This window comes from Stegodyphus dumicola, chromosome 8 (assembly GCF_044657685.1).
Source record: "Stegodyphus dumicola isolate Sdum_Otavi_A_Nest chromosome 8, ASM4465768v1".
Taxonomy (NCBI): Eukaryota; Metazoa; Arthropoda; class Arachnida; order Araneae; family Eresidae; genus Stegodyphus; species Stegodyphus dumicola.
The window spans coordinates 193098997-193113394 of record NC_140775.1 but is presented as its reverse complement, the minus strand read 5'-3'; the positions used below and the strand labels follow the sequence as shown (position 1 = coordinate 193113394).

Genomic DNA, 14398 nt, shown 5'->3' with positions numbered 1-14398 from the left:
ACTAAGATCGTAAAATAAAAAGTGTTTATTATTTTATTATTACAGAACGCTTTTTTTAATATTGTTTCGAAATGCCTAACTGCGGTGAGATAGCTTCCCCACAAAGCAGGGTTAGGGTTGCCAGAAAGTAGCAGGGAAACGAAGGGTTGCCAGATTTTGCGCGAAATCGTCCATTTGGTGAAAACATTAGCTTTTATGGAGCGAGAACATTTTAGAACGCATTCTTAGCGATTTTCCTCGGGAATGTTCTCGAAGGTAGGTTAAAGCTACATATATCCTGTCTGTACGCGGGGAGACTAGTATGTTGAGTTCAGTAGTAGTGTTCTAAGTTCAGATTTAGCTTGAGAGCGACCAAACCGTGTCGGGAACTGTACTTTAGTGCTTTGTCGTGAAGCTGTCTTCACCGTTGTAGTCTGAAGGCTGTACTGCTGATTGTTTCAGAGTGTTTACTGTAATTTTTCGACGACTGTAAATGTGTCTTTGGAACTCTCCTGTGTAATACTGGCGAATAAATTGTGTTTTGAGTCTTTATTAAGTGTTATCGTCAATTACTCCAAATCCACGAACTCGTAGAATGCAGCAATATTGTCTAAACAAAACATATTGTACGCAACGCAGCATCAACTTACTTTTTTAATTGGATCCCGTACATACAGAAACATCCGCTGGAAAAGAAAATTGCTAGACAATTTTTCTGAATTCCTAATTTGGTTTGTCAAAGCAGAATAGGTTGTAAATTAAAAGATGAAGTAATGAAACAAGAAAGAAACTAACTGCATGAGTGTCTTTCTAATTCTTCAAAATTGAGAAAAAAAATTAGTAAAAATATTGATTGTATTTTATTTACTATGATACCCAAAACTGCTTATTAAATTAGTTAAAAGAGCATGTTACAAGAAGACAATGAAAATTCAATGCCCTCAAATGAATCAATGATAATGAAGACAAAGATGTCATCGTTTTTAAAACAGAAAACTAAAAAAATCACATCTCTTAAAATTCCGGCTTAAATTAAATAAGACATGTTGCCATTCCATCAGAATTAGTACACAGAATGCAAATAGTAATTCTAAAGAAGTGAGAAACGAAAAGATCTAGTAATAACCAGACAGACAGATCGTTTATTACAATTTAAACTAGTATTAAATGCTTGCAAAAACTATTTTTACTTCTTTGTACGAAGTAAAGAAATCTAATAATGAAAAATTCTATGCACCATATTTTAACGAAAATATTCATTTTGACTACTATCCAATGCAAATTAACGATATTTTTGCGTAAAATATGTTCGTATGGACAGAATAAAGGATACTTTTCCCCCAAAAAAATTATAAAACTGATTTAAAATGGATTCAGGAGAGATTTTTTTCGTGGCGTCGTAATTCCGTACATGCGTATGTATGTATGCATGTATCTCGCATAACTCAAGAACGAGTAGCCTCAGAACGTTGAAATTTTGTATATAGGACACCTATAGGATGTAGTTCTACAACTCCCTTTTTCGTGACAATCGGCCGGACCAAAAGTAATTAAGTATATATGTTATCGTGAAAGACCGAAATTGGAGAATGTCGACTTTCACCGGAGAATATCAACATTCACCAAATACGTCGGTGAAAGATCGAATATTGTACTACATTCTTGTATATTCGGACCCTCACCGGTGTATGTCGACAATCACAGATATGCTCTGGTGAAAGTCGAAAAGAAAGGTCATAAAGTGCCATAATAGTTTAAGTTGTTGTAATAAATAAGATTTGAATCACATAATTTAGTAAGTTTTTTATGACTGTTATTTTATTTTCTCATTTAGAAAGTACTGTGTATAATTAAGTAAGTTTTTAACTTCTATTATTTCCCTTTCTCATTTTGAATGTATTGTGTGTTTTAGGTTCTCATGTTCTTAAGTTCTTATTCCAAGTCTCAAGTGCGTTTATTCGCGACTGAATTACGGAGAAGAAAATATAATATTGTCATATGTTCAACATTCACCATTAGTACATGGTGAATGTCGACACTGACCGGTGTAAGTCAGAAATAAGAGTATTTGGAAAATATTTCGGACATACACCAAGAGACTATGTGAATGCTGACATTCACCGGTGAAAGTCGACATTCTCCAGATTTCGGTGTTTCACCGTAACATATATACATATACCCACTCTGTCACTCGGCTCCGTGAACTCATTTTTTTTATTCTTATATGTTGGTAAATTGTGCATTTTTGGCTTTAAAAATGATTAAATTATGTTGTTCCTATCTTTCAGTTAAGGTTTTTATGCCTTTAGTTAATTTTCATACATTAGTTGCAGAATTATCAACAATTTGAAAGTTGTTTAAGTGCAGCTAAGCCTAATTTTTCTTGTCATAGCAGCCATATTTGTTTACATTTGAAATTTAGCAGAATAGTGCAGCAGAATTATCAGAATTAGCAGAATTTAGCAGAATAATTAAGCCTTTCTGCACCTTCAGTGTCTTTTTGCCGAGTAGGACCAAAAGGAAACTTAGTTTTGTGCACCCAAAAAACCTGCCTTTTTGCCTGCTGGCGGAATTGTTTGCTTTTCCGTGGAAATTCTAATTTTAATTGTAAAAATTGTACTTTTAATTGTTTTAACTGCGTATGGAGTTATGTTTCAAATTTTAATGAAGATATTCTGAATTTTTGTGTATTTTTGCCTTGCGCGAAGTGAGAACTGAATTAATTGAAGGCGAAATATATCTCTAATGAAATTCCAGGAAAAAAGTTTAAATGAAACGCAGGGGATAACGCGTATAATTTAATATTCAGTACAAGGAATTCGTGTGGTGTACACATCAGATTTTTTACTTCAGGTTTATTTTTCACTAAAAATAATTGTCACTTTAATATAAAATCTCGCGCCATAATATGATTTATCAAGAAAATGAAGCATAACAGTACCACCTTGAACAGTGCATGCTTTGAAAGAGCTGTCCTAAGACTGGAATTTCCTTTCACCAAGTTCTAGGGCATTGACTTTGAAGAACGAACTCATTGACCAGGCAAACATCTTAGCAGCACCTATTGTTTGCATCTGAAGACAGAGAAGAAGTAAATGACTTAAGTAAATTTATCAATAGCAGACTCGCTAATTGATGAGGGCAGGGTAAAGCCCTCTGGCGAAAAAGCATTGTTGAAATATTTCTTATTTTCCCTCTTCCGCTACTTCTTTGTTTTGTTTCTCGCGTAAGTTTCATTCATTAATTTTCGACACCTGCGCAGTTAGGAAAGGAAAATTTGTACTGGAAATAAGTTTTCCTTTCGCACAAAATTAGCACTTTTTTGGAAGTATGTCTCTGTGTGTGCGTGTGATTATTGTATTTCAATATACTAAAAAGATATATTTGAAACAAAACAGTTTAACAATTAAGTAACTACTTTTAACACTAGAAACTTAGTATATACCCAAAGCAGTCAAAATGACTGCATTGTGAAAGAATAATGTGTAAAGAAATTTGCTTAAAATTAATTTTTAATATTTTTTATATTCTTTACTTATTAGTAAGTATTAACAATAAAAAAAAAATTACGTGTTTATATATTGTACAAAAAGTCACAAAATTATAAGTAGCTGTGTCATTGTATACATAATTGTTTTTCTAATTGAAACTTAAAAGCAGTCAAAATGACTTCCTTAGGCAATCTAGTGTTAAAACGTAACAAACTAATTTAACATTTTAAAATTTTGAAAAACCAGCTTTATTGTAATAAGGACACTTGTAGTTCCCAATCTTTGACGAAGTAGCAAAAGTTAGGAACTCCATTTATCGTTTCTCAGAACATAATCAAGTTTATATATCCAAACTGGAAAAGTTTGGATATAGATATATTGGATATAGATATAGATACTGAATATAGATACTGGATATAGATAGTGGATATATTAGATATAGAAAACTCAACATTTTCTATATCCAAACTTTCCCAGTTTGGATATAGAGATTGCAAGAATATTTCTGTGTGAAAGATAAAGAGAGAGAGAGAAAGAGGCTCAGAACAACTGTAGGGATTTATATTTATTCTGACTAACCAGTTAAGTTTATGTTTTCTTTCCTATAAGCCTTCATTCTGCGAATTGTCAAAGCCAGAATATGTAAATTTCGTAGCGCGCGTGAAAGAATGTAATTTCTACCAGTAGGAGAAAAAGATTTAAATTCTGAGCTCTAGAAGGGTATGCAAGTACTGTACCTTTGTAGCGTGAGCTTCCGATTCTGTTAAACTGGTTAAGGGAACTGGTTAAAGTGGCGTAACTACTATTATTCTGCTGCCACTAGACTTCGACGCGGTTTTAGGTAACAGGATTACCTGAGCGCTAGGGAAAATTCTACAGTTTTGCTAATATATTTGAATTTTAAATTCAGTGCTTGTTAGTTAAGTTACCGCCCAAGTGAGGCATAGTTTGCTAGTATCAAGTCGAGGCATTGCGAATTTTAAAGAATCTAATAAAGGGTTCTTTTAACGCTTTTTCCGTCTAGTTCCTGCAATTACTTCAGCAGCATACTGAAAGTTTAGCAACTAGATAACTACACAATAAATAAACTGGCCTTGCTAAATTTATCCAACAAAGCTGTCAACAGCTCAACCTTTTATAAATCCTCGTAGAATATTTAAAAAAATATTAACGAATTTTCACTTCGGATTCCATTCCAGACTTTCGTACAGTTCACCAAGTTCCTATCAGAACTGACTGGATAGTAATTTTAAGTGCCCTTTAGGTAAAAGCCTTAGGTTTCGTTTCTTCACCATGATGAATGGATTTATTAGATTTGTAGAGACATTAGGTATTTTGGAAGCAAAGAGAGATGAAAAATTAACGACCGCCTGTGCCGGAAATCGAACCACGGACCTCTGGAATACCGGCCCAGCGTGCAGAACCACTACACCACGAAGGCACACCAAGAAGGTGGGAGAAATACCTTATAGATTATGATAAAAAAAAATACACTAGACGTTACGTTCCTACAGAAAGGATAGTTTCAGAGAAGATTTTCGTATCGAAACTCGATAGTATTCGTATTATACATTGTAAAATCGCCACGCAGACAGCTGGTTGGCCAAGATTCGAACTTGACATCCACTCCACCACTAGTGGTCATCTTGAAACCGGTCACAGGTGGATTCATATTTCAAAGAAATAATTCGTAGCCAAGATTCGAGAACTTGACATCCACTCCACCACTAGTGGTCATCTTGAAACCGGTCGCAGGTGGATTCATATTTCAAAGAAATAATTCGTAGCCAAGATTTGAGAACTTGACATCCAATCGACCACTAGTGCTCATCTTGAAACCGGTCACAGGTGGATTCATATTTCAAAGAAATAATTCGTAGCCAAGATTCGAGAACTTGACATCCACTCCACCACTAGTGGTCATCTTGAAACCGGTCACAGGTGGATTCATATTTCAAAGAAATAATTCGTAGCCAAGATTCGAGAACTTGACATCCACTCGACCACTAGTGCTCATCTTGAAGCCGGTCACAGGTGGATTCATATTTCAAAGAAATAATTCGTAGCCAAGATTCGAGAACTTGACATCCACTCGACCACTAGTGCTCATCTTGAAACCGGTCACAGGTGGATTCATATTTCAAAGAAATAATTCGTAGCCAAGATTCGAGAACTTGACATCCACTCCAATACTAGTGGTCATCTTGAAACCGGTCACAGGTGGATTCATATTTCAAAGAAATAATTCGTAGCCAAGATTCGAGAACTTGACATCCACTCCACCACTAGTGGTCATCTTGAAGCCGGTCACAGGTGGATTCATTTCAAAGAAATAATTCGTAGCCAAGATTCGAGAACTTGACATCCACTCCACCACTAGTGGTCATCTTGAAACCGGTCGCAGGTGGATTCATATTTCGAAGAAATAATTCGTAGCCAAGATTCGAGAACTTGACATCCACTCGACCACTAGTGCTCATCTTGAAACCGGTCACAGGTGGATTCATATTTCAAAGAAATAATTCGTAGCCAAGATTCGAGAACTTGACATCCACTCGACCACTAGTGCTCATCTTGAAACCGGTCACAGGTGGATTCATATTTCAAAGAAATAATTCGTAGCCAAGATTCGAGAACTTGACATCCACTCCACCACTAGTGGTCATCTTAAAACCGGTCACAGGTGGATTCATATTTCAAAGAAATAATTCGTAGCCAAGATTCGAGAACTTGACATCCACTCGACCACTAGTGCTCATCTTGAAACCGGTCACAGGTGGATTCATATTTCAAAGAAATAATTCGTAGCCAAGATTCGAGAACTTGACATCCACTCCACCACTAGTGGTCATCTTGAAACCGGTCACAGGTGGATTCATATTTCAAAGAAATAATTCGTAGCCAAGATTCGAGAACTTGACATCCACTCCACCACTAGTGGTCATCTTGAAACCGGTCGCAGGTGGATTCATATTTCGAAGAAATAATTCGTAGCCAAGATTCGAGAACTTGACATCCACTCGACCACTAGTGCTCATCTTGAAACCGGTCACAGGTGAATTCATATTTCAAAGAAATAATTCGTAGCCAAGATTCGAGAACTTGACATCCACTCCACCACTAGTGGTCATCTTGAAGCCGGTCACAGGTGGATTCATTTCAAAGAAATAATTCGTAGCCAAGATTCGAGAACTTGACATCCACTCCACCACTAGTGGTCATCTTGAAACCGGTCGCAGGTGAATTCATATATCAAAAAAATAATTCGTAGCCAAGATTCGAGAACTTGACATCCACTCGACCACTAGTGGTCATCTTGAAACCGGTCACAGGTGGATTCATATTTCAAAGAAATAATTCGTAGCCAAGATTCGAACTTGACTTCCACTCGACCACTAGTAGTCATCTTGAAACCAGTCACAGGTGGATTGATATTTCAAAGAAATAATTCGTATTCTGCCACTAAAAAAGGATACTAATGTTCTCAAAATGTTAGTCATGCTACATGACAGCAATATTGTAAAGCCAACCAATAAAGCCCAAGTTCAAGGAGCTTTGTAACCAAATGTTACGAACTACACGGAGTAATGGTATTCCTTATTGTTAAAATTCTTACTGACACATCTACATATACATCAATGAATTGCTATGTACAAATCAGTGGGATCATATTACTCACCACAAAATTAGCAGATTTGGTCCTTCACTCTGACAAATGCGTCAGTGAAAGCACTTCTAATTCTAAACAGATAAGGCCAGCGCCTCGCTAAAATTACTGGGTTGTTCGAAAAGTCCCCCCTCCATGAAAATTAAATGTTCTTTATTGAATTATTTATTGTCCGTTCTGGTCCAATACATTTTTGCCATCTTACTGGCAGTACCATGATTCCACGCTCCCCCCTTTTTCCCCCCTAGCAAAAAATTGACTCAGATGACTTTTGACCTCCTTATTTGAAATAAAGGTTTTACCATCTAAAACATTTTGTAGAGACCGGAACAATTAATAATCAGAAGGTGCCAGATCTGGAGAATATGGTGGGTGTGGTAGTATCCAAGCATCCCATCCCATCCAAGCAGTAAAAGTTTTTGGCGATTTACCAAACTTGTATGAAGCCTCTCATTATCTTGGTGGAACACTACACCTTTTCTATTAAATCAATTCTAGCCTTTTATATTTAAGTGAGTCAATTTGTCCAGTTGACATCAGCACACTGATCGTTGAATTGTCCGGCAGAATCTTTAGAATTGATCGTTGTATTTTCTGGTAGAATCTCTGGGATAATGAGTTCATCTTTTTTAATCCATGATCTTTAGCGTTTAACATTGTTGTAGATAACCCATTTCTCGTTAACAGTGCGCTTCAAAAATGGATCATTTTCTTGACATTTGAGAACCAAATCACAAACATCAATGCGACGGAAACAATTTCTCTCCGTAAGAACATGAGCAAACCATATGTCGAGCTTTGAGATTAAAATGATCATGAACGATCGAATTTGATAAATTTAATCTTGTGTCTTCATCAGCTTCCAGCCATCAACCGGCCTTCCAAAACGTGGTGCATCCTCAAGGTCAAAACTGCCGGATCGAAATTTTGCAAACCAGTTTTGGCACTGGCGTACTGTCAATACATCTTCTAGATACACATCGGATGATTTTTTTTCTTGTTCGAACAACATTTTTACCTTTTCTGCGAAAAAAGTAAAATATGCCGAAAATGCATCTTTTTCACTATCCCAGCCTTTGAAAAGGCACCAACCAAAAACTACTGCGTAGAATCAATCGAACTTTTTTCACAAGCAAGACTTGTACATCAGCAATCAAAATATATAATGATTATGCGAGTTAAGTGGGAAGTTTCTATGAAAAAATGCACTTAATCTCTCTTCTGGGGAAAAGTGAAATTACTTTTCGAACAACCCAATAATAAACTAACCAAATTTTGCAGAAAATTAAGTTTAAATCATTTAAAGAGCACAACACGGAATCGCATTCATTTCGGGAGAATTTGAGTTAACGCGCCACATTGGGATGAAAATATTTAAAAACAGCATATCTTTAGAATTTCAGATACACAGTCTCGCGCTGGAGATAAAAATGTTTTATTTCCTACAGTGTTGCCACTACTCGCTTTGAAACTGTTGAGATTTTAAACAAAAATTCGTTCAAGTTTTACAAAATATGGAACAGACAAAGAAACAAATTCCAAATTCGGGAGAAGGACATTTTTCGGTTCTTTTCAAACTTTTTTCAGTTCATCATAACAATGTTCAGGTTTCTTACTAAGACGGCTTTACAAAACTTTTTTTTGCCTTTTTATTTTGAACTTTTTGTTGAGCCGGATCCCCGCTCCAGTGCTTCTCAATTTTTAAGATAAATTACAATTTTAGCCGGTGCGCACCGGAGCCGTAAACAAGATGAGCTTCAGTACTACTTTTTATAAAACCGAACCACAATTTAAAGGGGGGGAATTAGAATTCCTAATGCTTTAGTTTAACAATAAGCAGGCTTTGCAATATTCTATTTCCCTAGAAATACGAACTCATGAGAACATGAGACGTTCAAGTAAAATCCCCTCACTCACATGCGGAAACCTTTCCCTTTAAGAAAAGCAATGAATTTGAGGGAGGGGAGTTTGTTTAGGAAAACGTTAATTTCTCGCCATGCCATCGTATCTAGTGTATTGTTATCGATATAGTTAGTTACCCTCGCAGGAAGGAAAATTTGCGTTCTTAAATGTGCTTTAAGTGACAGCGAGTACAATAAGAGTGAAATACTGAAATAAACTGCTCAAGCACGTCCTATACATCGTCTTCCCACACTATCCACTAATGAGGGGGGAAAGCGTAACCAGCAACTTTACATTCATTCGTAGGAGTCAGATTCAGGACTCATTTTACCCCTGGCACACATCTGCTTGATGGCTATAATTATATCAGCAAAGAGCCGTGGTCAAAGAGAACGTTCTCTCTCACCAAGATTCCCCTCATTTCTTTGTTTCCACCCACTCATACCCTCATTTTTCCCCCCCTGGAATTTTCATCAGCTATACTTTAAGTATATTTAATTTATCTGATGATAAAAGAACTCCCCCCTACGATCAGAAATTAAATTGGGCCGTAGCCCACGGGATTTCGGCTCCGGTGCTTCTTAGTTTTTGTAATAGATCATAATTCTAGCCGGAACGCCCCGGAGCCCTCAATAAGAAGGCTCCGGCACTTCTTTTATGTAATTAAATAACAATTTCAGTAGAAATTTTATCTCGAAAATTTTATTTTAACAATTAAATTATATTAAAAATCGCGTATTAAATTTCAATTTATCTCTTTACGTTTTAATTTAATTTTAATTATTTAATTACTTCAATCTTTAATTATTTCAATAAACAATAATTAATTATCTAATAATTATCAATTAAATTAGAATTAATTATTTAATAATTATCAATTAAATTATAATTAATTATATATAATAATTATTAATTAAATTATAATTAACTATACAATGATTATTGATTAAACATCAATTTATAAACATTAATTAAATAGCTATTAATTTGATAATAATTAACTATTTAATTTAAAACTTATTAATGAGTTTAATAGTCATTTTATTTATTTATTTACTCTTGTTCCTCTTTGCTGACGTCTTCCATACGGCTCGGGCAATTCTAATGTTAGAAATTAAGCCATGTGTGTTTTTACTTTATTAAGTAAATATCTTGTTCTTGGCGCTTACGCTACATAAAATTCGATTCAACAGCAAAATCACAAAATATTTAAAAACAGCATATCTTTAGAATTTTCGATAGACAGTTTCTTGCGCTGCAGATATTTCTCCCCCCCCCTCGCGCAGTGTTGTCACTGCTGGCTTTGAAATCGTTAATCAAATGCTCGTTAAACTTTTAGAAAATAGAAACTAGATAACAAAACAAATTCCAGATTCGGGCTTCTAGTCCCCCATGTTCGGGAGAAGGACTACGTTATTCAAAATTTGATCACTCTAGGTACCGTTGCTTTTTCACAATGCGAGAAACACACATACATTCCGTGTAGATTCTTCAATACTTAGTTTCTTTAATTATAATACAGAGCGATTATATTTGGTGGCAACAATCTGAAAAGTGATAAAGAGGTTTATAGCGATTCGACGCAAAATGCCGTTTCGAGATTAATAGGTCTTCTGATTTAACAATGACCAGTTTAGTAAGTATAACAATGAAAGCATTTATACACATAATGCATAGTATTACCAGAAAGAGCACATATAAAACACGCAGAGAGACTAGATTGGATGTCGTATATGTTCGAAAAACACACACAGGAAGCAATCACACAGAATCGGAACCCAAACAATGAAACCGAAATTTCTTCTTTGTCGTGACCGATTCAGCATTCCGGACACGGAGACCCTTGCGGCATCGGAACCGAGGAAGAAGCGAATTTTTCGCTCTGACAGAGCCGGCATGCCTAAAAATAATATTCATAACGCATGGGGTCACTCAGACGCGACCCACGGCGGTGGACCTGCCACTTCGGGGGAAGGTGGAAGAGGGACAACTTTCCTGTGGTCTGACGTCACACTACGTGGGTCACTGAACTGAATTGTCAGATTTTCAAAATCAATGCCTGGTCGTAGAATTATCCCGCTAGCAGTTTACCAAGAAACTACAAGTTCAATCTAACGACTAAAACAAATTGTGCAGTGCGTTTCATTTAGACATTGAGAAATATTTGTTGAATAAATTGCTTAGAATTAAATAAATTTTTCCACCCGAAACATTTATTAATGGTATCCAAATAAATATACTGCTCATGAATGTATATATATATATATATATATATGTTACGGTGAAACACCGAAATCCGGAGAATGTCGACTTTCACCGGTGAATGGCAACAATCACATAGTCGCTTGGTGTATGTCCGAAATATTTTCCAAATATTCTTATTTCTGACTTACACCGGTCAATGTCGACATTCACCATGTGCTAATGGTGAATGTTCAACATATAACAATATTATATTTTCTTCTCCGTAATTGAGTCGCGAAAAAACGCACTCGACAGTTAAAATAAGAACTTAAGAATATAAGAAGTTAAAATACACGGTACATTCAAAATGAGAAAGGAAAATAATAGAAGTTAAAAACTTACTTAATTATACAGTACGTTCTAAATGAGAAAATAAAATAATAGTAATAAAAAACTTACTAAATTATATGATTCAAATCTTATTTATTGCGACAACATAAACTATTATGATACTTTATGACCTCTCTTTTGGACCTACACCAGAACATATCTGTGACTGTCGACATAGACCGGTGAGGGTCCGAATGTACAAGAATGTAATGCAATATTCGATCCTTCACCGACGCATTTGGTGAATGTTGACATTCTCCAATTTCGGTCTTTCACGGTAACATATATATTATACTAGCGGAAGAATCCGATGTCAGTTAATTTAGATTGAGAGTAATGCATCTAACAACAGAGAGAACGATACCGCTGTAATCCTTCTCTAATAACGATGCAAAAAATACAATAGTCAAATTTTTCAGTCTGATGCGATATGGAAGCCACGTAAAACATTTTCCATACAAAAATAAGCTAATTCTCTCTCATTATGTTAGCAACAATGGCACGCAGTTTTGAATCATTTTCGTCTTTCTAATCAAATGGTCGTGAAAGCTCAAGTTCCATCCAATATTTCACCTATATTCAATTTTAGTCTAAATGTCTCAAAAAATGGATCACAACTTATCAGAAATCAATAATGCGAATAAACAATATAAACAGACAATCTTCTTTATATGTATAGATTTAGTAAAACTTACAAATATTTCATTAATAAAAATAACCTATGATTGAGATTACATTTGTTAAGGCAGAAATGAAGTGACGTCAAGATTTAATGAATATTGTTTAACTATAAATAAAAATAACCTATGATTGAGATTACACTTGTTAAGGCAGAAATGAAGTGACGCCAAGATTTAATGAATATTGTTTAACTAGAGTGATCTGGCAACCACGAGTGAAAAAGACCAACGTGGGAAGCTAGTGGCCATTGATGGAGTACGTGCTGGTCGCTCGGGTTGGTGAAATGTAGCCCGGGGGGAGGGGCGGAAAGTAATGTCGCTTTCTTACATTAAATTCACACGAATAAATTTTTAACACGTTTCTATTTTTAATCAATAATGTAATCAATCACCCTCGTTATCAGCAACCTTTTGCCATCTAGTGTGCAGATTTTCAATCCCCAGACCGATATAAATCAATTGGTTTTTGAGTAAAATATCTCAAGATGGCATTTTGGACATCACTCAAATTTTCAAATTTTTTGGCACTAAGAAAATGTCGTAAGGATCGGAATAAATGGAAATCCGAGTGTACGATATCGGGCGAGTATGGCGGGTGATGCAGCACCTCCCATCCCAATTCATTCATTTTTTTCCAGAGTCCGTCTTGCACAGTGCGGTCTTGCATTATCGTGTTGCAGAATGATGCCTTTTCTATTAACAATCGCCGGATATTTTTCGATTCAAGATTGGTTCAGTTGTTCACAATAAAGATCTGCATTAACAGTTTGTCCAGGTTTCAGCAATTCAAAATGAACACTTCCGCGAATACTCCACCAAACACACAGAAGCGCTTTTTTTTTTCGGATATAAACCCTTTGTCACCCCTATTAAATCTGCCTTTTGGATTATCATATAGGAGCCATTTTTTCGTCTCCAGTAATCAAATGACCAAAAAACGGTTCTGTATGGTGCCGTTGAAGCAATACGTTGCATGTGATGGATAGGTTGGCTTTGTTCTTTTCGGACAGATTATGGGGGACTCAAACACCTGCTTTGCTTCTTTTTCCATTCTGCTTTAAATGTTCTTGGATGGCCGACCAAGGTTGGTTAGTTGAAATGGAGTTGCTTCCTCTTCTGCCCTTAGCATGTTGTTGTCGACATGCGCAGAAACGACATTACTTTCCGGTCCCCCTATTATGTTAAGGAGGATGGCAAAGGATGTCCATCCTAGTAAGAATACGCAAGTTCTCATATATATGTGTGTGTGTAATATCTGTTAACAGAAGTAAAATAAAAGATGATACAGTCCATGTCAAAATTGAGTGAGTGAATTTCGTGAATATTTTGTGTGATTAAATTCTATTCTCGAACAACATTGTCTGTGGGTGGTTTTTTTAAAGTAGTGTGAAGCAATGTGTTCTGTGTGCAGGTCACAGATATTGTTTAGTGTAATCTTAGAAGCATAGTGATTACCTATTGATTCGCCTTCCTCATTTTCAGCGTATGCGATCCCCTCTTAAGAACGGAATATTGGTGTAGCATCTTTTGAACTTAGAAACAGCTTCCCAGATTGAATTGTCTTTCTGGGAAGGCGATTCTAAGTACTTGGTCTAGTTATTTTGTACGCGGGTTTATTGTAAGAATCCTGGTCATCATTATGAAAACTGCCAGAATTTCACCATTCGTCAAAGCAGGTGCAATCCCACCGCATTAACTGGTTTGGTTTGGTTGATTACGGCAAAGCAAACGAGGGCTGTTTGCCTAAGGAGAGAAATGCCTTCGTGTAGAACTTTAAAGGAACTGGCTCAGATACACGTTACACATGGGGAAAACCACGAAAACCCTATCAGCCAGCCCATGCATCGGGATTCGAATCTCGGGCCGAACTACCAGTGTTCAGCAACTTTACGCCTCGGGCGCCGGTGGGCCACTGCATTAGCTGAGCTCCTTCGCGCCAAAGAATATGTATTGTTAAGAAGGAAAGCTTCGCAGCAGCAGGAGTGGCTCCCTCCGAACGAAAAGGGACACAACTGCGCATGCGTGAAATATCTGCCGTCAAAAAGCGCCAAAGCTCGAAGGTGATGTCGAAGGAACAGGTTCGACGGTCACGTTCATCAAGCGTT

At 36.3% G+C, this 14398-nt stretch overlaps 1 protein-coding gene across 4 annotated transcripts in view; it reads right to left on the bottom strand.

Moving 5' to 3' along the window:
- LOC118196986 (protein phosphatase 1 regulatory subunit 16A-like) overlaps positions 1-14398 on the bottom strand; it is a 166441-nt gene that overhangs the window by 101550 nt on the left and 50493 nt on the right. Inside the window, exon 2 of one of the 4 annotated variants that reach the window (XM_085822866.1) lies at positions 2924-3053. The exons of the other annotated variants lie outside the window; for them this stretch is intronic. The gene's annotated coding sequence lies outside the window, so the exon portion shown is untranslated. The remainder of the gene's footprint in view (positions 1-2923; positions 3054-14398) is intronic. 4 annotated transcript variants of the gene reach the window in all.